Source organism: Dermacentor variabilis, chromosome 9 (assembly GCF_050947875.1).
Source record: "Dermacentor variabilis isolate Ectoservices chromosome 9, ASM5094787v1, whole genome shotgun sequence".
Classification (NCBI taxonomy): Eukaryota; Metazoa; Arthropoda; class Arachnida; order Ixodida; family Ixodidae; genus Dermacentor; species Dermacentor variabilis.
The window spans coordinates 42,559,690-42,586,176 of record NC_134576.1 but is presented as its reverse complement, the minus strand read 5'-3'; positions in this window follow the sequence as shown (position 1 = coordinate 42,586,176).

Below are 26,487 nucleotides of genomic sequence, written 5' to 3'. Positions count from 1 at the left end.
TTTGCTCACGCCTATTCTGAAGGCCGCTTGGAATCGGGCCAGTGTCTCTGAGGAGCCGCCTACGGAACAGTATATCAGCGGCCCTAATTTGATCTGATTTCCTGCCTGCATGCGTGACCAGGACTTGGCTAAGAGGGTATTGGGAAGAGCACTCTGTTTTGAAGGAGTACAAGCACTCTGTTTGGGGGAGTAGAAGTACTCGGTCTGGCGGTGTACTATCAACCCTGCGGGGAGAGTATTAGCACTCTGCGGAAGAGTACTAGCACTCCCTGTGGGAAGAGTATTATCGCTCTGCGGAAGAGTACTAGCAATCCCTTGCGGTGGAGTAACAAAACTCTGTCAGGAGGAGTTGACCTACTCTCTCTCAAAGAGGGTCGATCTACTCTCGAAAAGAGAGTGAAATATGGGACAAGCAGCTACTCCCTCAAAGAGAGTGCCCGGCACTCCCTTGGTTTTTAGAGTGTAATAGAATGAGGACATATGCAGCACTTCCACCAACCTGCGTGCGCACGTGACGAACGCATGCACAAAATTTGTCTTGATGCGTTGGCGCTCTGCCAGTTGCATCTGTTGCACATCGTGTTTTGCGACCGTAACAGATATTAGGGTAAACATTGCTAAAAAGTTACGCTTACATTTTACTTCGTGGACGCGGCTACGCGTAGGCATATGCAAGCCGGGAACATTCACAGCGAACACTGTGACGTTGAAGCACCTAGGAAAGGGCGCGAACGCAGTCGCTGGCGCCACACTGATCTCGACGGTGTCGCACCTTGTGGTCAATGTGTTTGTGTAACATCGGCAACAGCTTCTCTGTACATCCACTTTCACAGGGTCGAATGGAGGCGCAATATTTTATTCTTTATTGGTGGCCTAATTTGTACTTTAATAGTATCCTATTGCATTTACACTTACGATCGGCCCCATCGGGTCCCCCTGACCGTTCTGCAACGTAGAATATGCTCGTTGTATAACTGAGAAGTCTCGAGAGCCACGCATCCGCGCTGGGCGACTCTCTTTCGTCACGAACCACAAACGTGTCTCTGCGTCCTGCGGCTCCTGGCGGGCACAATACAAATCACGCATTTGTACGAGACGGCAAGGAATTTATTTTTTAACCTCCCTGCTTAGCGGGCCTCGGGAGCTTCGCCTGCCTTCTTGAAATGGCTGGCGCGTAATTTTTGCCTTACCAGATGTGGAAAGTCTTGTTTGCCTGAAGAAACCACGCAGCCTCCGGGTTTCCGGTTTATCTCTTCAGCGTCGACAGCCGTCTACCGACGCGGAGGCATGTTGTCATTGCGAACCCCCATATATTGAGATACCACTTCACGCTAGGGCTTCGATGAGTCTGGCCAATGAGCAAACAGATCTCTGAGGCCAGCGCACCGCTTTTGCCACGAGAGCTTCTTTCTCGCGTTTGCTCTACAACAAAAATGTCCCCAGAGGTAAATGAGTCTACTTTCTGGGGGCAATTTTACCCCTTAGAGGATATTTTCGTAGGGACCATTGCCTCTTTTATCCCACAAAATGTGTTTTGCTTAGGTAATAAGGACGACGACGCGCTTTAATTCGTCGCGCGGATTCGTTGACATTGCTCGGACCGAATGTTTGTTCTTAATCAGAAAAGGTAAATGATCTCAAAAAGTGTGTAGAGAGTTCTATATCTTTTTGGTTACGAGCGCAACCTGACATCGTTGACCCACCGGCAGTCTGCTAAACAGTTTAACAAGAGACGTCAGAGAAAACATCTGAGAAAAGTAAAGCTAGTGCAGACGGTATCGAAACGACATGAGTTGCGGAGGGAGGTTGCAATTACATAAATTTGCGATTCGTTTATGTATGTCACAATACCGCAAAACTAATTGCGCCTTACTTCTATATTGGTTTGCCGCCGTCAACGCTGTGACGAAGAGAATTTCATTGGACAGCTCTTCCGATGGTGCTGTCCAACCCAGACGACGCACCGCCAGCGTACTGTAGGGGCTCTGGCGGTGCATCGTCTGGGTTGGACAACACCATCGGAAGAGCTGTCCAACCCAGACGACGCACCGCCAGAGCCCCTACAGTACACTGAGACACTCGAGTACTACCGACAAAGTCGCCATAACTATCCCCCTCCTCATCCTTCGCTTAATAGAGCAGATGCCGCTGTCTGGCGGCAACTGCAGACCAATTCATTTCCTTGTCTCCACATGCTACATATCTTTCATCCCACCCTGTACCCTTCCTATTGTCCCCACTGTGGGGCCAAACCCACGGTGTATCACTCCATATGGGAATGCCCTAACCCTTCAGGTGTTCCTCCTATACCCAACCCTACCCTTTCCTCTTGGGATTCTGCGCTGCTCAGCACAAGGCAGCAGGAACAGCAACGGCTGATCCAGCGGGCTCGCGAAGTCGCGCATGGCAATGGAGCCCTGGACTGAGGGACCCACTCATCGAGGAAATTTTCTACTCGCTTTACGAAATAAATGTTTATTCTCTCTCTCACGAAACGCTTATCGTGCTGCAGAAGCTGCAACAGTTACGGTACGTACATTACCAATTTAAAACCGCGTAGCGGACAGCCCACGCCGCGCACCGCTTGGCCTAAACGCAATAAATGACCTGAGCACAATAAGTATCTCTGATGACGTCGTACATCGGTGACTATGCGGACAGTGTAGAAGGAAGGCGGTCTGGCGTACGGTTGACGCAGCCTGGGAGATTTACGTGGTGAGCCACCCGATCATTCTTGAGGTAATTACGCCGCGTGCTCCACGTAAATGGCCACCAGATCGTGCTATAGGTGGCAGAACAATCGCTGCGTTAGTCTGGACGGACCCTCGGCGGCACCCATTAAAATGTACACGGCGGCGCTTTGCTGTTCGCAATTTGGGCCAATTTTTTTTTCTTTATGAAACGCACTGAATGCGGTCAATGTGCAGATGCTGGTCTTGAATGCAACATTATTTTGCATCAATCGCACGGAGAATACCTACTACTCAACAACGGAGCGCTAAAGGCAGTTTGTTTTATTACATATATTGTATTTTTTTTTCTGTGTTCAGCTTGCGTTCGGCCCTTTCCGTTGCCATAGCCATTAGGCTACTCAACTTTGTGCTATTCTTGCAGTGGTTATGAAAATGCCTGTATTGCTGTGCAGTGGTGCTCTATGAGTAAGTTCTTGTGATTCTGCTTCAACACATACTTGTACGCATGCATAGCAGCGTTTTACTGCAATTTTTATTTGTCTCTAAAGTACAAGCTATTGACTACGTTTCGTTCTACAAACTGCGCAATTATGGAACTGAGTGCGCTCTGTATGTATCATCAGGCGGCTTCATAAAGCTTTCTCCACGCGGTAACGTTAAATATACTGCCTTTTAGCAACAATATTGCTTTTGAATAATTAGAAACGTGAGAATGAAGCGAACAATTTTCATTTAATTTGGTGGCAGCCCTGTAGTGCTATTTTTTTTAAGTATCGGCCGTTGCCTTACGCCAAGCTCACACCACCCCGGTAAAGAATTTATTATATTAGCCTCAAACAATTCAGATTTAAGAGGTCCTGTTTTTAGTGACTGAAGCATTGCGCGTGATGCTCTTTTAATGCTTCCTTTACTCTTCGCTTTTGTAGCAAGAAATAATCTTGTTGTTCCAAAGTGTGAAAATTCACTTGCGAAGCAAGATTATTTCTCCGCAGTGGAATATTCACATAATAAAAGTGCCCTCTGTGAAACAACTAAGGATTGTCGCATGACCGCTAAGCGATAGTAGTGCAATCATATGCCTGACACTAATTCTAACTTACATCGTCATATCAGCGTTTCAGGTTTTCTTCCTTACTGCGGTGTGATACATTTCGTATTATGAGAAAGATTGCGGATTAATCAACCCATTGATGCAGGTAATATCTGTTTATTGTGTTGAGGTATACCAACGATCACTTGATTTATTTAAAACTGTGCCGTGTAATTTTCTAGTGAACTGCTTTAATCAGAATGCGGCAGTAAAATTCAAATGAGTGTGACGAACTCAGAGTGCGGCAACATGCATCGCACGCGGGAAATGTTCCGTCACTAATTTAATTGCAGCTCAAAGTCTACAGCACAAAGAAGAGTTAGTCTCCACTTCATAAAAAAAATTGCGTACTACCATTGAGGACTGCGATACAACCACCGAACATACTTAAAGATGTGCGCGCCGTAGGCGCTCATGTAAGCAAGAGGCAAATAGGAGCCAAAGCGACGCGGCATCCACACGATCCACACTATCGTTGTCCAGCTGTGTCCGTCAGGCGGCCACTCCGCTCAATCTGGCGGGAAATAAAAGCAGGATGCTTCAGCCTATGTGATACAATTTCGGCAACAATGTCACCTTCTTGAACTGTCGGCCAAAACGGTTCGGAACGGTTTCTCAAACATGTTTTCATTCGTGTTCTGTTCTAACGTGACTGAAAAATATTCTGGTGCCGCCTACACTCGCCAATGATTTCAGAAGATTAAACTGAAACACTCTATACACATTTTGCCACATAATTAGCGTGTTCCCTCGATATGCGGCTGGGCGCAGAATATTCAATCTCCCCACAAAAAGGCCGACAGCTCCTTTTGAGGGAACATTTTAAGCACACATAGATTACTTGACGATACCTAACGATCAATACGCTTGCAAAATTTTTGGAGACAAGGTCTTCTAAGCTGAGATCACGTGGGTTAATCGTATCTGCGGTATGGGCGTCTTTAACCTCTTCCGAAAGAAAAAAGAACTTTCGCGCCTTCAGAGGTCCGTAGCCAATCTCAAGTATCAAAATGAAGGTCGCAACATCATTTCATAACTTATTTATTGGTAAATATACAAATCATTACATGTGCGTACTACAGAAAAAAGGTCCCATAGTCGAAGAGTTTATGGGGACCTCATCTTAAAGATACTTATGGTGGTATACAATGCTTAAAGCAACAGTAGCACAGATGAGGGCTAAGAGTAATTATAAAACATGTTTGCAGCATATGAATAATGACAACATTTGTTAACAGCATGACAGTATAAAAACTGAACAAAATTAGAAAAAGCGGACAATATCAGTAGGTATTTCTTATCATTATCTTAGGTTCTCCTTTAAATGAGCATAAATTTTTTCCATTTTTCATTATGGGTGGTAGAGTTTTCGTAAGCGATATCGTGGACCATTCTGCAGTTGTTTTCTATAGTTAGTACGCACTATAGGTAGACGGAAATTATTACTGAGTGCAAATCTAACGTGACTACGAGCTGTCAGGTCACAAGGTGAGCAAAAGATCGATGGCAGTTCCTTAGTCACATACTGACGCGACAGCGTTAAGGAGCCCGTGTCGCAGAAAACCTGGCGTCCCGCGTACAGCGTTGGACATGGCCTCGGCAAACAGAATTATGAACCAAATTCCGGACCACGCATACGCAACCACTTATCTACCACCAAACTTGCTGACACCTTGTCTTTAACTCATTACAACCTTATTGCTCGTAATCTTGAGAGCGGCAGCCCACAAACAAATGTCATAAAAAAACACCGACAGCTCATGTCCTTTATGTTAGCTATTCTCATAATGAAAGATTAAGAGTTCGAAACAGTAACAAGATCGGCCCACGCAAGAGCGCAAAGCCGCACTGTTCTAGTCATGGTCAACGGCCCTCGCAATGCTTTGTTTTAATTGGAGAGTCGGATTCCCCCGGTCCATGCCAGTTGAAGCACACCGGACAGTGCAAAGCCGCACTGCTCTAGCCGCACCTCAAGGTAGTCATAGTCACTCCTGCCGTATACCCGGACCTTGTTGCATTTCCTCAAATACATACATACATACATACGTACGTACGTACGTACGTACGCACATACATACATACATACATACGTACGTACATACATACATACATACATACATACATACATACATACATACATACATACATACATACATACATACATACATACATACATACATCTTTATTTCAGCAGCTCACAACTTGTTGCACATATCGTGCCCGCATAAGCGCAAGTCACTTGAGGGCGGGTCACGGCCGACATGAGGAGCTAGCTCGCTGCTAGCAAAAGAAGTATGACGTATATGTTACATATCGCAACAGCTTGAAGAGAACACTGAACTGGAATATTTTACTGTGTTAGTAGCATGAGAAAAAAACTAATTTGAAAAATAAAATTTCCCTCTATTTCTTTGGGAAAAGGTAAAGAAACACATAAATAAAAAAGATCACAATCTTTTTGTTTACACGACAATAGTGCAAATAATGATAGGAACTGCTCAATAAACAAGCACACAATACCTGTCAAGTATTTTGAGAATGAAGTAACCATGCTTTAATTTGTTGTTTGGCTTCTTTTTGGGAATGCTGATCTTCCCAGATATGCCATAATCCAGTGACACTTGCAAAGATCCGTGTGCAGAAATGCTGATTCACAAATATAACATAAAGCTAACAATCTGTGACCTAAAGAAGCCCCGGGAAGACATGCCGACATTGGTGCACATGGCTGGCTGCTGTGCCTATGCTTCTTTGAAGCACCAGCCTTGCAATGACTGCTGTGATTTATTCACAATTACTGAGAGAGAGCTTGAACCCAGTGAGCATGTGCTGTTTGATAATATGAGCGGAGGCGACTTGACATTTTCACAGCCATGTGTCGTTCATGTGATGCTGTGCACCAAGATTGTGCTAGACCATATTACAGGCAAAGAAAATGAGAACATGTTTCATGCAGAGAGTAATCAGAGAGCTGCACTTCTAAGTGTGGTGAAGTATTTGCTCTGTGACAGTGAAGGCTTCGACACTGGTGAAACTGGTCACCGTCAAGAGTCAATCTTCAAGAACATCCTTAATCCAGCAGTAAAAACTCTGCTGAAGAATTATGCAGCCTTCAAGAACGGCCAGAAAAGTAAAGAAAAAATGATGGGGAAAAGAGAAACTTGATCACCCACATGTGAAAACTATGTGTGCGGTTTTCGCAAATGTGTATTCTGCAATACATACAATATATGAATTGTGTGGTATGTTGTCTTTACTGTTCTAGAAACATTCTTAAATTATTCAGCATTGTGAAGTTCAGCAGATTTTTCTTATTAAGCTTGTGGGATTGGTATCATATTATTGATGTGAGTGTTGTGTGCTCGAATGTCATTCTGTGATAGTGGAAACCAATGCCAAATTAAATTTGTGTTATGAATAGTACAGCTGTCGGTGACAGACTGAAAAAAGAAAGGTGTTCTTCCGGCGCATCGTCTTTCTAGACCCAAATTGTGTAGTGCGTCTTGTTGTATGGAGGCCATTGTCAGCTTTGCTGCAAACGCCGAAGTTGAAGTGGAAAGAACTTGTATTAGTTCCTGAAATCACGTCAGTGCTCAATTTATACAGGATGTAAATAAATTCCCGAGGTATACCCTCGAATATGCTGCAGTGTTGTGCTTTTCTATTTCTTTCGATGGCACCTCAAGCCGAGGCGCACGAGCTGAGTGTGGTGACGTCGCGGGAGGAGTGCCGAGGCCTTCTCCTAGTGTCGCTGGTTCTGGCCTACCTCTCTCGTACACGCGAGATTGAGCTGCGTTTGCCGGCTCACCTTCCGACGATTAAACTAACATATGAAACATACGACGCGCGGCGATCATTTTATCGCCTTGGGACTTTACACGGAACCTCACGGCGACAGCTTCGGCAACGGCTACGGCAGAAATGCGCCAGCAGTGTAAATATAATTCCTATAGCAATAAAATATTTCAATATATTGACCGAGTGCTTAGTTTTTCTAGATATCGTAACATTTCCCATAAGTCTTAACACTGGCAGTGAAGGAAAATTACCGGTGCAGCTATGGAATCATCGCAAAATTATTGCACACGCCTGCTCTGCGTGGACTAGCCTTATAAATAAAGTGTGCGCTATGCAATAAAGAAAGTATAGACGAACGGCGGCGCCCCGTAAATAAGCGCTGTCGGCGATTCTGCTACAATACAAAGAAGGCTCTACGCAGAGCGCAGTCGTCCTAGCTAACAGGATCGCTCAGCCAGCGAAGAAACCAATCTCCACTGCGCAACAGACAAAGCAGGCATTATGAATTTTGAACAAGTTACGCCAAAAATTTCATTGGCCGCTTTACGCGCTTTAAATGAATTCAACAACAAGCATGGTATTCATATAATCTACAATATGAGTATTCTGTTAGATTGTCAAGGATGATGAAGAATTCATACTTTCGTGGTGTAAATATAATCAACTGCTACTGAAGCACTAAATCGCCAAACACACGACACAAGATCATCTGTTTCTGACAATAAAGCATCAGTTCTTAGTATGCGCTCGTCCGTGTCTCTTCTTGTGTCGTCTATTTGGCACTTTAGCACTTCAGTAGCATGCACCAACTAGCCCAACATAAAGTTCTGCTTGAACAATCAACTGCGCTTTTTTATGTTGGTGCTTATTCTCCACGAAGAACTATTGTTAGTATGTTCCTTTCCTTTTCACCACAAGTTAACTGATCCTGACTGCAATGGATAGCTAAGCTTAAATTGCGCTTTCAATGTCCAGACGCGGGTTGGTATTCATATTTACAATAAGAAACAAAATTACCTGCAAGTATTGGCACTATTACTGTCATCGTGTTTTTTATCATCCTCATCCTATTATGTGTCAACTGCAGGACAGATGTCTAATTACGCAATATCGGTTGTCCTGCCATTAAAAGCAGGCTCTATGTTATGCACGGTAATTACTGAACCTCATCGCACGATTTAATCACGTGCCATACTTGACAGCTCCTTGATACCATTCCTATTAATCTGACAGACCGCATACTATGAACTCTACATGTGAAATGAACTACCGCCCTCATCTTCGTACTCCAAGTCTCAGTTAGTGTGCGCCTTACACTTCCTTGCTTTCTAATTCACACTCATATTTACATGTTTGTGACTCGCCCACCGTTCCTTCAGTCTAGTTGTCACGTGCAACACAAGTATATTGCCAGTGATCGCGACAACCCTTGAAACCTTTCGCACAGAAGCAGACGCTGACAGTAAAAAAACTTACGGGTCAAGCACTTCGTACAGATGGTTACCCAGCAAAGCTCAAACATGCGGCCCCCGTGTTTATAACCGGGTGACTCCCGACGGTTCATTTAAGTACGGCTTGGTGGGCTAAATGAATTTGTTGTTTTATGGCGCAAGGGCCAATTATGGCCAAAGAGCGCCAGGTCAGTGTTGATGAGTTTGCAGTGGGTATATGAGTTCCGTGAGTTATTGTGATGTAGCTGTAAAGGGGCCTAAAAGCTATCTCTGTAAAGTGCATAAAAGCTATATGTAATAAAATTATGGCAATGACTAGTGAGTACTACTAAGAATACAAGAGGTACATTGTGATAGATTGATCATATTTTAAAATACATGTAGGCAAACGTTTGCAAGACGCACTAATGCCTTAGAGAGCCCTTGAAACGGAAGGGCCTGAAGGCATATGCTGTACAAAAATAAATTATCGCAGCGGCATCCTCTGGAGAGAGGATGTGCTCCAAATTCGTAGGGCTAACAAAATGTAAGGCAACATCGTTTAAGAAGCTTAGGACTGCTCTGGTGTCAAACAACGGTTCTGTACCAAGAAACATGGACATGAAAGGGCATGTGGTGCCGGTATGCTAGCGGAAAGTGTTTTTTTCTCTCTGTTTTGGCTTCCCGACATTCCAGGAGGGCGTGGAGAACGGTGAGCCTTTCACTGCATCTACCGCAGGATGGTGGCTCATTTCCAGGTAGCAGGAAACTGTGTATGGCATATGTGTGTCCTATTCTAAGACGACAGAATAGGACTTCTGTTCGTCGTGTTTTTGTTGCGGGGGGCCAATAACCCAGTTTTGGCTTAATCAAGTGAAGCTTATTATTTGTTTCAGCTTCCCATAAGCACTGCCAGTGGCTTCTGAGTTTCTTTCAGAAGAAAGGCTTTAGGTCTAATGCAGGTAGTGCAGTGGTAGAATGTATATCTTGTGAAGCTATTGATGTGGCAATTTGGTCAGCCAGCATATTACCCTCAATGCTCCTGTGTCCAGGTACCCAGCATATTATGACTTGCTGCTGAGACATGTACGATGTAGGCTGGTAGGCTGTCGGATACTCGCTACACAGTTGCTGCTTGCGCTCGGCTGAACGAGCATGTTCTTGTGCCAAGGCTGCAGCGTCGGCACGGCGTAGAATAGCTCCTTCCCGTTTCTGCACGCCGCTTTGCCGATCGAAAGCTGCCTGCTCCTCAGGATCACGTATGATGCGTGGCCTACCCATTTTTGGAGCCGGAGAGAAGCTACTACGCGCGCGCTCGGCTCGGTGTTGCCAGGTCTGACTAGGTGGCGTAGCCCGAAGCTAGAGAAATTGTAGCCCAAATGTAGCCAAATACAAAAAAGGGGAAAAAGACACTGTAGCCAAATCTAGCAATTTTTATTTGTTCTTTTAGGTTAATATGCATTTTCTCGTTCGACTAGGGCAATTTTTTGGCACAACCCACAGCAACAAAATGTACGTGTCGCCATGACGGTCGGGCCTTGACACCAACAGTAGCTACATGGTGCTTGCACGCAGAACACCTTCTTGTTTGTCCTGCAAAATCTTATGTTCCAGCGAATCGCTGCATAGGGCGAAAAACATCGAGCCCTCTATGAAAAAAACTACCTACACTACTCAGGCCTGCCGTTGTGCGCGCACAATTACCCACTAGAAGCGCGTATCAAGCACAAATTTAGCCACCAATAAACTTTCTCTGAAGCCTATCATAGGGTTTTTATTATATTACAGATAGTCCGTAATTATTATTTTTAGTCATATACAGTAATATTACCTACGAAATCTGTTCTTGAGCTTTCGTGAGCGCCAAATAACGTTTATCATCATGCGCCTAGGGTAGCCTAGAAACACAACTGAAGGGTTCACAGGTACATAAGTCGCAGGTACGTGACACCTGTGGCAGAAAGGATGTTCCACATCTACCGCCAAGGTCTGCGAGTGGTGGCACTGGCTAATTATCACCCCCAGGGTTCTACTAGGAAACATGAATAGACAAGAAAGTGGATGGACAAACGGCGCTGCGGTAGCTCAGTTGGTAGAGCACCGCACGCGAAATGCGAAGGTTGTGGGATCGTTCCCCACTTGCGGCAAGTTTTTTTCACCCACTTTCATTTCCATTGATTTATCGTTGCTGTATTTCATTTTTAACGCACAAGTAGTTTCACCTGTGTTGTCGCTGGTATGAGTGTTTGTTGGCTTCTCATGATATGGGGATGCAAGAATCTCTTAATTTTGTACAGCACGTCGCGCACACATGTCAGAACATACGCTGGCCCAAATGATACGACGAAAAAGAACACAGTAGCAGCTTGTTGGGGTCCGCCATGTTTGGCAGGTACTGCCATTCAGTTAGATATGCGTACAATTGTTCTGTCGTTGGAGCCTTATGTGTTTTACGAATATTCTTGCAATAAGAATTACGCAAAGAAAACGAAAACCGCAGACGAAGCTTAAGCGACATGGTTAATCGCCGAAGGCACGTGACAGATATGTAATCAAAAGTGAACAGCAACAAACGTTCCCATTTACTAAATATACAACCTGCGAACGAGCAATACTCTACCAAATAGCGTTACTGTTTCGATCGTTACAGACAGTTCAGACATAATCATGACTTCACCCCCATGCTAGCATGCACCCTGCAACATGTGAATAAGCAGATCTTTAACAAGTCGCCGCCCTAAAGTTTCGCTATTCCGATAAATGCACGTGCACAGCATTGTTTGGCACGAGGAATACGCCACCCTAACAGAAATTGCTGTCTCTCGCGTTAACGAGGGTAGATGTAAGCATCAAATGGCAACCGGGAAAACAGATTAGTTCCATAGGATACTAGCCAAAATCTTAAATGGGTGTAGTGCATGTTCGCAAGGATATACACCATCACATTGCACTAGGCCATACTGTGCACTTGGCTATATAGACACTGCCCGGCTAGAAGAAAACCCGCTGTTGGCGGCACGACCGGAAGTGAAAGACGCCAGCGAGATAGAGCGCACTGTCCAGCTAGAAGAAGAAAACTGCCTGAAGGAGGCGCCACGCAGCGTGATGCCATCTCTCGAGGCAACGCAAGACCCACGCCACGGAACCCACGAACCGCTGACGTTCCAAAGAGCACAGTATCACAATGAGCCAAAAGATGACCATGAAATGTATGGTATCTGCCTTTTGAGTAACGCTATTGGAAATGACGAATAAAACTTCAGCGTACTACACGTTCCAGCTTGAAGGATATTCTGAAGAAATATTAGGAAGCACTAGGAAGCAATATTCTTTTGTAATTTGTTTTGGAAGTAGCTAGTGTATGTAACGGTACGCGGGCCTGTACAAAGGGTTAAGGGCCACAGACCGAGTTTTCATAAGTTCGCGCTAGTTGTACGGATGATCTCGTTTTGTTCTCGCAACTTGCCCGGTTGTTCTCTTTTGAGGGCCTGGATAACGGCACGGGCTTTTGGCTCAACGCCACTTGAAGGTAGCCCACAACATGAGCTAAAACCATTTCACGCTTAAAACGCGTGGGAAATTGAGCAGCGCGGCCAGCCAACCTTCCCGTGCAGCAAGTGCTCCGATCGTGATAGAAATGCCTACAAAGGGTTAGGGATAAGGTTAGTGAAACCTTATCCTGTTTCACAATGACTATCGCAAAGGCAGTCTCCCAAATAAAACGTAAACCGCAGGCTATGCCTAAGCGGCATGGTGAAGCAGTGAGGCCGGATGCGAAGCACAAATTCAACAGTCAACACAGACAAACGTTCCTCCTTACTGAAAAATAGTACCGCGTGCGCACGAGAAAAAAAGAAGCATAAATATTTCGATCATTACCTGAACATGAGAGGTAATTTTGATCTTACCACCATAATAGTGTAACGTAGATTGAAGACAGAGTCTCACAAAATAAACACTTCGCTTTGATGGCGGGCCAGAAGAAGAGCGTGCAGCCTACGCGCTCCGTCGTCTTTCATGGCGCCGGCCTTTGCGCGCGCCGTCCCGCGGTGCGGGAGCCTCACATGATTGTGTCAATTGCCCCCTATGCGAAAAGCGACCGTCTCGGTCGCATGAAAAGTTCTTTCAGCGACGACAAGAAATGGAGCTCCTCAGGTGCATCTTGGCGTTCACATACGCGCATAGTTTGGTTTCATGCGCACTACATGAACGACTTCAGCGCGAGGACGACGACAGGGCGAACCGGGGTCTGAACTGCAGGGGACGACTTCGTAGGTCACGTCCCTGAGGTGGCGTGTAACCTTGTAGGGACCAAAAGTACCGCCGGAGCAACTTTTCCGAGAGTCCACGGCGACGGATGGGCTTCCAGACCCACACGAAGGCGCCGGTATTGTAATGGGCGTCGCGTCGACCCTGATTGTATCGAAGGGTGTCGGTATGCTGTTGGCTCCGGATACGATGCCGAGCAAGTTGACGTGCTTCTTCGGCTCTTTGTACAGACTCTTCTACGTGTTCGCTGGTCGGGCTATTATCAGCCAGAGGTAGCATGGCGTCAAGTGTGGACGTGACGTGGTGCCCGTATACAAGTTCGAATGGCGTAAACTGTGTAGTCTCCTGTACTGCAGTGTTATAGGCGAAGATCAGATAGGATAAAATATCGTCCCACCATAGTGCGCTCTACGTCAATATACATGGAGAGCATATCAGCCAGCGTTCTTTTCAGACGATTCGCTAACCCATTGGTTTGAAGGTGATACGCAGTGCTCCTCGGGTGAGAGCAATGCGTCAGCTGGAGGACGTGCTTCATAAGTTCGGCTTTACATGCTGTACCGCGCTCGGTGATGTCAACAGACGGTGCACCATGTCGTAGGACGATGTGGCGTACAAAGAACTTGGCCATTTCATACGAGTTTGCGTGCGCAATAGCTTCGATTTCGGCGTATCGGGTTAATTAGTCGGTAGCGACGACTATCTCTTTCATGCGCGATTAGGTCACTGGGAATGGCCAAAGTAGATCCATTCCTATTTGTTGGAACGGTGCTTGAGGAGGGTCCACAGGGTGGAGAAAGCCAGCCGGTTTAACTGGTGGTTTCTTGCGGCGCTGACAATCGCGGAAGGTCTTCACATACCGTTTGACAGAAGAGTAAAGCCGGGGCCAGTAATACTTATGTCGTATCCTTGCTAATGTCTTAGCGAATCCCAGGTACCCCGCGCATGGCTCATCATGGCAGGCTTGCAAACTCTCTTGGCGCAGCACCCATGGCGCGACAAGGAGGTACGTATTGGGACCGCCTACGTAGTTTTTCTTGTAAAGGACGTTGTTTTGCAAGTAGTACGATGATAAGTCGCGCACGAGCGAGCGGGGTAAAACACCTTCAACTCCTTGAAGGTGCTCGATCAGCGCCAGCTGCTCAGGGTCAGCGCACTGGCGCTCAGCCATCTTTATTGCGTCGATAACGCCGACAGAGGGCAAGTCATGGTTAGGATCCGATGACGTTGTAGGCATTGGTGCACGTGACAGTCAGCGTCGCTGTGCTTCCTCCAAGATCGGTAGACAACTGTTATGTTGTACTCTTGTAAGCGCAGGCTCCGGCGGGCTAGTCTGCCTGAAGGATCCTTGAGTTTGGCAAGCCAGCATAGGGCGTGGTTATCGCTGACAGCTTTAAAGGGTCTACCATCAAGTAGGGTCGGAATTTACCAATTGCCCACACAACCGCTAAGCATTCTTTTTGAGTGGTTGAGCAGTTTTTCTCAGCCTTGGTGAGACTGCGGCTTGCATGAGAAATGGGGCGTTCCACAACAGCTTGCCACTGCACAAGAACTGCACCGAGACCCGTATTGCTGGCGTCAGTATGGATTTCAGTTTCAGCTTCTTCGTCGAAATGAGCAAGTATTGGGGGCGCTTGCAAACGCTTGCGCAATTCATTGAACGACTGCTGCCGCTTGTTCGCCCAAATGAAAGGCACATCGTCGCGTGTAAGCCGTGTCAGGGGCTCAGCGATTCTCGAGAATCCCTCGACGAAGCGCCTATAATATGCGCACAAACCAAGGAAGCGTTGGAAAGCCTTCTTGTTTGTGGGTGGTGAAAACTCGGCGACGGCAGCTAACTTGTCGGGGTCTGGTCTCACGCCTGCAGAACCGACGACATGGCCAAGAAATTTGAGCTCGCGGAACCCAAAGTAGCATTTTTCAGGCTTGATGGTAAGGCCGGTGGTACGGATCGCAGCGAGGACACTCTCGAGTCGTGCGAGATGTTCGTCAAACGTGCTCGAGAACACGACGACGTCGTCCAAGTGTACGAGGCAGGTTTGCCATTTGAGTTCAGCAAGCACGGTATCCATCATCCGCTGAAAGGTGGCAGGTGCGGAACACAGGCCGAAGGGGAGAACTTGGAACTCATAAAGCCCGTCAGGTGTCACAAACGCTGTTTTTTCACGATCGTGTTCATCAACTTCGATTTGCCAATACCTTGATTTAAGATCCAGCGAAGAAAAGCTTGGCATGCTGTAGACGAGCAAACGCGTCGTCGACGCGTGGCAATGGATAAACATCGCGTTCGGTGACATGGTTCAACTTTCTATAATCTACACAGAACCGTAGTGTGTTGTCTTTTTTTCTGACTAACACTACACGGGAGGCCCACGGGCTTGTGGACGGCTGTATCACGTCGTCTTGGAGCATCTATTTCACTTGATGCTTGATCGCTTCCCTTTCCACTGGCGACACTCTGTAAGGATGATGACGAACAGGACGTGCAGAATCATCCGTAATAATGCGGTGCTTTGTGATGGACGTGCGCTGTACTTTGGACGACGTTGAAAAACAGTCCGCAAATTCATGGACGAGACTCAGTAGGCGGTCTTTCTGATGGTCTGGCAGAGCAGCGTTAACGTGAATCCGTTCTTTTAGGCTTGGTAACTCCGATTGCTGAGACGATGCGATTTCCAATGTGGCAATGTCAGTGACATCAATGATTTCGCGAAGAAATGCTATTGTCGTTCCTCGCGGTACATGCCGATACTCGTTGCTAAAGTTTGTTAGCAAAACGACTGATCATTTGTTCTGCACCTGAAGAAACCCTCGGGCTATTCAAATGTCACGTTCAAGAAGCAGGGGGATGTTGGCCTCAGCAATTCCTGCGGCGTCGTCCTCCATGTCGCATCGGACAAGGGTAAGCACGCTGCTCTTGGGTGGCAACGTGACGTGATCGTCAGCCACGCGAAGCGCGATGTCACGGTCGTTGTCATTACTGTTCGCTATGGCTTGCGTAGTAGCGAAGCTGACTCTGGACTCTTGCAGGTCGATGATGGCACCGTTCGCCTGAAGGAAATCCATACCGAGTATAAGGTACTTTGAACGTTCAGGAATAATGACGAAGTCGCCGATGTACGTGAAACTCCCAATGTAGACTCGTGCTGTGCACCTGCCCATAGGAGTTATGACGTGCCCTCCTGCAGTACGAATCTGCCTTTCGGTCCATTGCGTCAAAACTTTGTTCAGTATACGCGCGAGATTCTGGCTCATAACAGACTTGTCCGCACCCGTGTCGATTAACGTCGTGACTTCGTGGTCATCTATGGTAACTGGTACGTCGCAAGATACTGACACCGAACTACACTGCTTTCTCTGCGTCTCAATTACGTCATTTCGCGGTGGTCGTAGTGGAGGATCTTCAGCGTTCGCAACGTCAGCGACCTCACCTCCGCAGGTAGCTGGACTCAGTTTTCCCTGGAAGTAGAGCTGGCTGAGCGATGCCTTGTTGCGCTCGCGTGAAGACGGGGCTGGAAGACCTGTATTGCGCAGGTGACGGTGACCGGGGGTCACGGAATCGGAGGCTAAACGAGCCCCTGGCGTCCGCGAGGTAGGCTTCAATCTCAAGGGGGCGTTCACCATTGCGCGGGCACGGCGCACTCATTGAAAATCCACGGAGCCCAGCTTGCCGGTAAGGACACGCCCTGCCTGGACCTATGTGAGTGTTATCGGCACTTCTTGACAGTTCCTTTAGCAACTCCGACGTCCCTTACGCCGCAGCCCTTTTTAGCCGCAGTCAGCCGCAGCCCTTTTTAGGGCTCTCGGCTGACTGTCTCGCTGCTGGGCCTAGCTTCGCCTAGCATGGGCGCAGGGACGGAGCGCGATGGCGCGCGCACCTGGCGCGAGATGCACAATAACCTCTCGAAACAGCGTCAGCATCCTTCGCCACCAGCATACCCCACAGTGGCTCATAGGACTCAATCAAGAGCAGAACCGAAGCCCCCGCCGCTGCCGCGCAGCGATTATAAAATCATCCTAAGAGTTCGTGGGGGCCTCAACTGCGCTGGAATCCATGCATGCATCCTCAGACAAGTCATCCTCAAGGCTGCCGGGCTCCCCATCACCGACCGCACCAGTTCTGGCCAAATTCGTGTCAACACCATCAACAATACCGTTCTAATCAGCACACCAGACATGGGACGTGCAGATCTCTACCACAACATCCAGAGTCTGCAATTCGATGGTAACCCTTACGAAGTCGCCACCCATGTGGCCGATCCCATCGATAACTGCAGAGGATGCATTCACTTGCCCCCAGATTACTCAGAAGATGACATCGCCTCAACCCTCCGCAGATGCAACCCAACATTGATTATTGGGGGTGCACGACGCCTGGGCAATACTGAAACCATCATGGTCATATTCCAAGGCGAAATCATCCCTTTCTACGTCAACTACGATGGCTGTTCACTTCGATGCCGCCCCTTCAGGCAGAAGGTAGAAGCCTGCACCCGATGCCGCGGGATTGGCCATCGCCAGGACGTCTGCACTAATGCCACGGACACACTCTGCCCCAAGTGTGGAATGAAAGACGCACCCATGGACCACGAATGTGACCCGATATGTGTTGTGTGTAACGGAAACCATTAAACCGGCTCCTCACTGTGCAAACAAAGGTTCAAACCGCGCCCTAAACGTCCCAGGCACAAACAAGACACTTCAACCACCAACCGAACTCCCAGTCTCGACCGCACTCGCGACTCAAGCCGGCGAAGAAGTCGGAGCAAAAGCAAGGACCGCGGGCCTGGCTATGCAACCCAAGACGTCACCTGGCCAGCTCTATCATCAAGCCCTACTCTCGTCAACTCCTCGCGCAACCCACCCCAGGTAAGCTGGGCCAAGGTAGCCTCTTCCAGCTGCTCCTCAAACCAGACTGCTAATAACGAATCCCTCCTTGAAGAAAATACAATTCTAAAAGCCGAAATTCAAAGACTTAAATTAGAACTCCAATCTCGTCACCCCTCTACTTCAACCTCTGAAGCCCCTCTCGACCCTTTCGACTCATCATCCATCAGCCCTACCTGAAACCTCTTCACACCGCCCCATGGACACTAGCCCCTCCACTGAACGGGAACCGCCTCACCCTCCCCCCAGCAAACGTAAAACTCCGAGCACTCCGCGATCAGAGGTCACCCTAGACGAGACAATCTTAAATTATAACGACAGACTAACCGCTTTAGAGACTAAATTCCATAATATACTCACTGCAATTGAAAAAATCAATACAGATTACACAGCCAGCAATGAAAAGCTCGACAAATTTATTGAATTCGTACAAGCACATATCCAACAAACTACAAGTTGGATAGCTGAAGTCACCGCGAATCATCCTAACATAGTTGCACTTGCTCGATCCGCCTCCCCACCAGCTCCGCTTAACAATGGCCAATAACCTGACCCGCTCCGAGTTTGAAGTGTGGCAGTGGAACTGTAGGGGGTTTCGAAAAAAGAAAGCACACCTCCAGCAGTTTCTAGCCTCCTCTTCTAATCTCCCAGCTGTCATTGCGCTTCAGGAAACTCACGGACTAATCAGCTTCCCAGGTTATAATGTCTATCAGAACAATAAGGTCTCCCGGCCCGATATGGCAATTCTTATGCAAACTCACCTCACTGCCAATCACTCCCAATTCGACAGCGTCGATATAGAGCACGATTTTCTAGAAATTATTCCTCGCAAAAATAACGCACCTGGCCTTTACATTCTCAATATCTATAGTCGTCCACAAGACAAACATCACCGCTTTGACTCCCTTTTCGCTCAAGCTATTGCCGCTGCCACCCACCACCCCCTCCTAATCCTTGGAGATTTCAACGCACCCAACCATTTGTGGGGTCACTCCGTTTCTACTCCTAAGGGCAGAGCCCTATGGATCCACATACAAGACCACAGACTCACATTACATAACGACATCGATGCACCAACCAGGCTAGGCAATATCGTAGCTAAGGACACCTCCCCCGATCTTACGCTTACACACAGAATCCAACACGTCACATGGCACAACTCACAAGTTAACCTCGGCAGCGACCATTACATCATTACCATCACACTACAATTCAAACACAAACCCTTTGCACCCAAACGCCTCAGCCTTACCAATTGGGACAATTTTCGAGAGGCCCGCCAGATATCAGCTCCCACAAACATTCAAGACATTTCAGAATGGGTTCAGCAACTACACGCAGACGCCCAGACGCTCACTACCACTCTGCCCCCCGAAACCGCTCTCACTACGCTTGATTCCAAGCTTCTACACATGTGGGAAGCCAAACAGTCTCTTCTCAAACGGTGGAAGAGGCAACGGTTCAACCGAAAACTAAGACTCAGAATTGCCAAATTAGACCTCCAGATCCAGGAGTACGCCACACAACTGGCCTGCCAGCAGTGGGGCCAGGTATGTGAAAGCATGCATGACAACCTCGATAACAAGCGCACATGGCAACTCTTGCGACACTTATTAGACCCTACCACATCGCGCACACACCACAACCATAGCATAAACAAACTGCTACATGCACACAAAAACAATCTCAACGGATTCTTCGACGACCTCCGCCATAAACATCTGCCTCCCGCTCAGAAGTATGACATGCCAAAATATACTGGCGAACCCACCGACCTACTTAGCGCCGCTATCACGGAAGCAGAGGTTCGCCATGCCCTCGCCACCCTGCGCACAATGTCAGCACCAGGCCCCGACCTTATTAACAATAAAATACTCCGCAATCTAGAGGACAACTCTGTCACAGCCATCACGGCATACTTCAATCACTGCTTTGACACTGGCACCCTCCCTAGTTCGTGGACAGATGCCAGGGTAATTTTTATCCCAAAGCCAAACAAACCCCTCAACACTTCTAATCTCAGGCCTAGATCACTAACCTCTTGTCTAGGTAAAACACTCGAGCACGTCATCCTCAACCGACTCCGCAAATACATGGAGGACAACAATCTTTATCCATCAGAAATGGTAGGTTTTCGAAAATCTCTCTCATGCCAATATATCATGCTTCGAATGAAGCATGACATCATTACACCCAATAGCAGTCTAGATACGCAAGCAATTCGCAGTCTGGACCTCCACGGCGCCTTCAATAACGTTTCACATTCCGCCATCCTCCGAGAGCTTAATCTCATTGGGGTTGGCGGAAAGACATATGACTACATAGGTACCTTCTTATCCAACCGTACCGCAACGATACACATAGGCACAGAGCAATCCCTTTCATACGCTTTAGGTAGCTACGGCACGCCCCAAGGCTCAGTGCTGTCCCCTTTTCTTTTTAATCTTTCTATGATGCCGATGGCGCAAGCATTGCGGTCTATTCCCGATCTCAAGTTTTCACTCTACGCCGATGACATCACTCTTTGGACGACTGGCGGCTCCGACGGAAAGATTCAAGACACTCTACAGGCCGCAGCAGACACCTTCGTGGCTCATGCCGGGGCTATGAATCTTACATGCTCCCCTCAAAAATCCGAGCTGCTACTTCTGCCATCCCACCGGGGGAGCGGAAAACACATGTCTAGCATAGAGGTAATCCTAAACCACATCCCCGTCACTAGAGTGGTTCTGAACTCACAGAAGCCCACCTCAGATCCCAATATAGCAGACTTTCTAACACCGCAACAGGTCGACACATTCTACAAACTCTTTCTATCACTCCGGCACCCATCATCAAGGCTAAATACACCATTCCACATCACATACACGAGAACCTCTGCATCCCCCCACTTCCTAAAAACATGCACCCTGTGCATCACAAACAGCGCAGGAGGCAGCGAGCAAAGGCTCTCCAAAAACAATTCTCCACCTCTAAAGACGTGCTCTATGTTGATGCAGCCGAATATGGGAACAGAAATCATTACGCAATATCAGTCATTAACTCTCACGGGCAGGTCGCTGCGGCCGCCTCCGTTCCTGGCTCTTCCTCGGAGGAGGCGGAGGAAGCGACCATAGCCCTGGCCCTCACAATTCCAAATTCATCAATTATCGTTAGCGACTCCAAAGCAGCCATATATAACTTCGGAGCGGGTAGGGTCTCTAAGCCAGCTTTTTCTCTCCTCTTGGCTCATCCTTTCAATCAAACTGTGGCATTAATCTGGACTCCCGCGCATGCGGGCCTTGCCGGAAACGAGGCGGCTCATGCCAGTGCCCGAGGATTTACAGTCCGGGCTCAGGCATCATATGCGTCGGACCTCGCCACGGAGGAGGCGCCGTTTACAGCGCGGGATCGACTTATTACTTACCACGAAATCTGCACACACTACCGATTAGACCGCTTAACCTTTCCGCCACTCATGGGCAAATCCCCGCGTAGTTGTGAAGTTCTGTGGCGACAGCTGCAGACTCGCACCTTTCCGTCCCCTTACCTCCTCTACCGCATTCATCCCGCCATTTACCTTTCTCCCTCTTGTAAATTCTGTGTATCTCCCAGAGCAGACTTAAACCATATCATGTGGGGGTGCCCTAAGCACCCCCTTCCCGCTTTCCTCAAGCAATTAATATCTAGTGAGGAGCAGTGGGAGGCTGCCTTGCGCAGCTCCAGGTCCGATCTTCAGGAGGCCATCCTGGAGTGGGCTAAGAGGATAAAGGAGGCCTACTTCAAGTAGTTCCTCCCCCCACCTTCTATTCCATTGCCCCCTTCCCTTTAAAGAGGGATAAATAAAGTTTTTCATCATCATCATCAGCCATGAATGGCGTGCGGCGAGTCCTGAAGTCGGCAGTTGCTTGTTCAACGGCGCCCACACCATGATAGCTCGGGACGTAGCACGCATCGTGAAACGTCGGAGACAACGAACTTCGCGCAGCTTCCGCATACGACATGCGAGGCTGTGGCTGCCGTACGTCCTACTGTGGTGTCTGGCTGCGTTCCGGGACTTGTACTGCCTACCTGATTTCTTCCCGGACGACCTCAGCCAGAGCGAGTGGCGGTACCGATGCCGGAGCCACCTGAAGTTTTTGGAACTCTTCTGGAACAACAAGCCTAATGAGCTCCCGCAAGGCGTCGGTATTGTCCAAGGGTACAGCGAGAGGGTCACGCGATAGGGTCGACACGTCGCGGTTGTACTGCCTTGTTCGCTGCTGCAGTGCCTTTTCCATTGATATGGCTTCCGCGAGAAACTCTGCAACGGTCTTTGGTGGGTTGCGTATTAGGCCACCGAATAACTCTTGCTAGACACCACGCATCAAGCTCCTGACCTTCTTTTCTTCCGGCATGGATGGACCCACGCGTCTGGAAAGTCGGCACATATCTTCGACAAACATTGCGACGCTTTCGTTCGGCCGCTGTACTCTCGCCTGAATTGCAGATTCACCTCGCACCTTGCGATCGAGGCGCGCGTATTGGTATGGGTTGATTAGCTGGCGTCGGAATTCGTCCCATGTCGATAAGGCCGCCTAACGGTTCTCAAACCATGTCCGCGCGTAGTCCTCGAGGGCAAAGTGGGCGTTGTGTAGCTTGCGCTCTGGAGCCCAGCCGTTGAATTCTGCGACACGCTCAAAGTGATCGAACCAGTCCTCAACATCCTCGAAGGTGTCCCCACAGAAGGATATGGGGATTCGTGGCTGGTTTAGGACGACCTCGGTCGGTGCCGTTGAGGAAGAAGACGTAACTGATGTACTCATCCTTCCGACTCGACTGGGTAGAGGCTCGTGCTCAGGTGGCAGTCCTCGAAGTCGACGGCTTGTCCGTACGTGAACAGGAATCAGCTCGACCGGACTTCGTACTGGGCTTGTAGGCGGCGTTCGGTCTGGGAGTGGTAGCATGTACCCCGCACCTCCACCAGAAAAATATAACGTAGATTGAAGGCGGAGTCTTACAAAATAGACACTTCGCTTTAATGGCGGGCCAGAAGAAGAGCGTGCAGCTTACGAGCTTCATCGTCATTCATGGCGCCGGCCTTTGCGCGCGCCGTCCCGCGGTGCGGGAGCCCCACATCATTGTGTCAATAGCATGCATCGGACCACGTGCAAATAGGCAGCACTATAACAAGCCGCCCAAAAGTTTCGTTATTGTATGAAGCTTGCACGGCGCTTTTTGCGACCGATATGTCAGCCCTGCAGGCTTGGAGTGACGCGTGACACGGGCGAAAGCTGCCGAGAGTCAGTGGGGTTATACTAACCCAGGTACAACTAAATTAGGAAATTGCACTAAGCTTCAAAAAAGACACTCCCTCACCAGAACAGGAATTTGCCTACCTGCCGAATGATTCCTACTATTAACCCATGGCCCTCAGCCCCCAGCAGCTGCGGAGCACCTGACCAAGGTGGCGGTCAGACCTGTAACATTGCAGAGAGTGCTAAATATCTCCGGGTCCGGACAGACCGCCAATGGAAACCTACCCTGTCAACCTTGAATTGCTGAACTCTGTCGAGTGAGGCTAGCTTAGCACTGCATTTCGAGGAAGCATAACACATTGTTTGAGATATCGTCCTTAGTGCGATTACAAGAACCGGTTAGGCTTATACATTGCTGAAGAATGCACATGTCCTCTGCTATAGAGGCCTCCCAGTTAAGAAGCAATGCGTGGCAGCATTCCTAATCCATAACGACGTATCGGGTAACATTGACGAATTCTACAGCATTAATGAGAGGGTAGCTGTAGTCGTAATCAACATAATGAGAGGCATAGATTAAGGGTAGTACAAAGCTAGGCTCCACCGTCCAGCCACGATTATGATAAAGTAGGTCAGCTTTATGAAAATGTTGAATTCGCGATGAGAAATGTGCAAACTCAGTATACTATAGTAATCCGCGACTTCAATGCAAAAGATGGCCGAAATAGGCTGGTAAACAAGCAATTGGCAACTGCGGTGCTAATTCTAGGAACGCTAGAGGAGTGATGCTGGTACAATTTGCAGAAAGGAATAGGCTTCGTATAATGAGCACCTTCTTCAGGAAGCGTAGCAACAGAAAGTACACTTGGAAAAGCCCTAAGGGCGAAACGAGAAATGAAATTCATTCGATACTTTCTGCTGATCCCAGCGTAGTGAAGGTTTAGAAGTGTTAGGTAGGGTAAAGTGCAGTGATAAAAGGTTAGTAAGTGCTAGGATTCACCTCAATTTGAAGAGAGATGGAGTAAAATTGGTCAAGAAGAAACTGGTCAACCTAGAGGCCGTAAGGGTAAAAGCAGACAAATTCAGGCTGGTACTTGCAAAAAATATGCATCCTTAGAACATAGAGACGAAGATGACATAAAGGTAATGAACGGAACCGTAACTAAACTGGCTTCAGGGGCAGCAATTGAAGTGGGAGGCAAGGCACCAAGGCAACCAGTAGGCAAGCATTCATAACTAACTACGGACCTAATAAAGAACCGACAAAGAATGAAAGTGTCCAGCTGGCCAGCTCATGAAATCGAATAGAATACGTGGAGCAGTCAAAACTGATCAACAAGGCGGAAATAAGAGATATTCGAAATTCAGACGTTAGAAAGACTGAAGAAGCCCTAAAAATGGACGCATCCTGGAATCAGCGAGAAAGAAACTTGGCATAGGCAAACCAAGATTTGTGCGCTGAAAGAGTAGCAGGGTAATATCATCAGCAATCTCGAAGATACAGTAAATCAGCGAAAAGATTGTACGCTTACATTTACAGTGCTCAGAGGAGTCAGGATACCTCAATTAGAAACAGTAATGAACAGGACACAGAAACTACTATACCTAGCGATGAGCTAAGAAGGGCCTTGCAAGACATGAAACGAGGAAGAATGGCAGGAGAAGAGGGCATAACAGTCGATTTAATCAAAGATGGAGGAGAGCTAATGCTTGGAAAACTGGCGGTTCTTTATGCGAAGTGTCTGTCCACTGCAAGGGTCCCATACAACTGGGAGAATGCAAATAATATACTAATTTACAAAATGGGAGACGGCAAAGATTTAAAAAGTTATAGGCCCATTAGCTTACTCCCAGTAATATATCAAATATTTACCCAAATAATCTCCAATATAATAAGGGCAACACTGAACTTCAGTCAACCAAGGGAACAGGCTGGCTTCAGTGATAATCTACAATGGATCGCTTCTATTTTATTAATCAGGCTATTGAGAAAGCGGCAGAGTATAATAAGCTTCTCTATATGGTTTTCATCGATTAAGAAAAGGCATTTGAATCAGTAGAGATGTTAGCAGTCACAGAGGCAGCACGTAATCAAGGAGTTTAGAGCACTCACGTAAATGCCTTGGGAAATATCTACAGAAGTTCCAAGCTACCTTAATTCTACACAAGAAAAGCGGGAAGATATCTATAAAGAAAGGGGACAGACAGGGAGACACAATCTCTCCAATGCTATTCATGGCGTGCTTAGAAGTGTTCAAGCCATTAAACTGGGAGGGCTTAAGAGCAAGGATCGATGGCGAATATCTCAGCAACCTTCGGTTGGCCGATGATATTGTTCTATTCAGCAACACTGCAGACGAAATTACATCAAATGATTGAGGACCTTAACAGAGGGAATGTGAGAATGGGGTTGAAGAATAATATGCAGAATGCAAAGATAATCATGAATAGATTGGCAAGGGAACAAGAGTTCAAGATCGCCATTCAATCTTTAGAGTCTGTGAAGGAGTACGTTAACCTAGGTCAATTAATCACAGGGAACCCTAATCATGACAAGGAAATAATACAAAACTAAAGATGGGTTGGATCGCATACGGCAGATATTGCCAGCTCCTGTGGAAGCTTACCATTATCACTGAAAAGGAACATATAAAATCAGTGCATTTTACTAGTGATGATCTATGGGGCAAAGACTTAGAGTCTGACAAAGAAGCTTGAGAACAAGTTAACGACCAAGCAAAGAGCGATGGAACAACTATTGCTATGCATAACGTTAAGAGACAGGAAGAGAGCGATTTGGATCAGAGAGCAAACGCGTATAGCCGATATTCTAATTGACGTTAAGAGAAAAAATGGAGCTGGGCAGGTCATGTAATGCGCCTGTTAGATAATAGTTTGACCATTAGGATTACAGAATAGCTACCAAACGCAGTCGAAGATGGCAGAAAACTAGGTGGAGCGATGAAATTAGGAAATTCATGAGTGCTACTCGGAATGGCCTGGCGCAGGGCAGGGATAATAATTTGCATAGAGAGGCCTTTGTCCTGCAGTTGCCATAAAACAAGCTTGTGATGATGATGACGACGACGACAATGACGATTTTA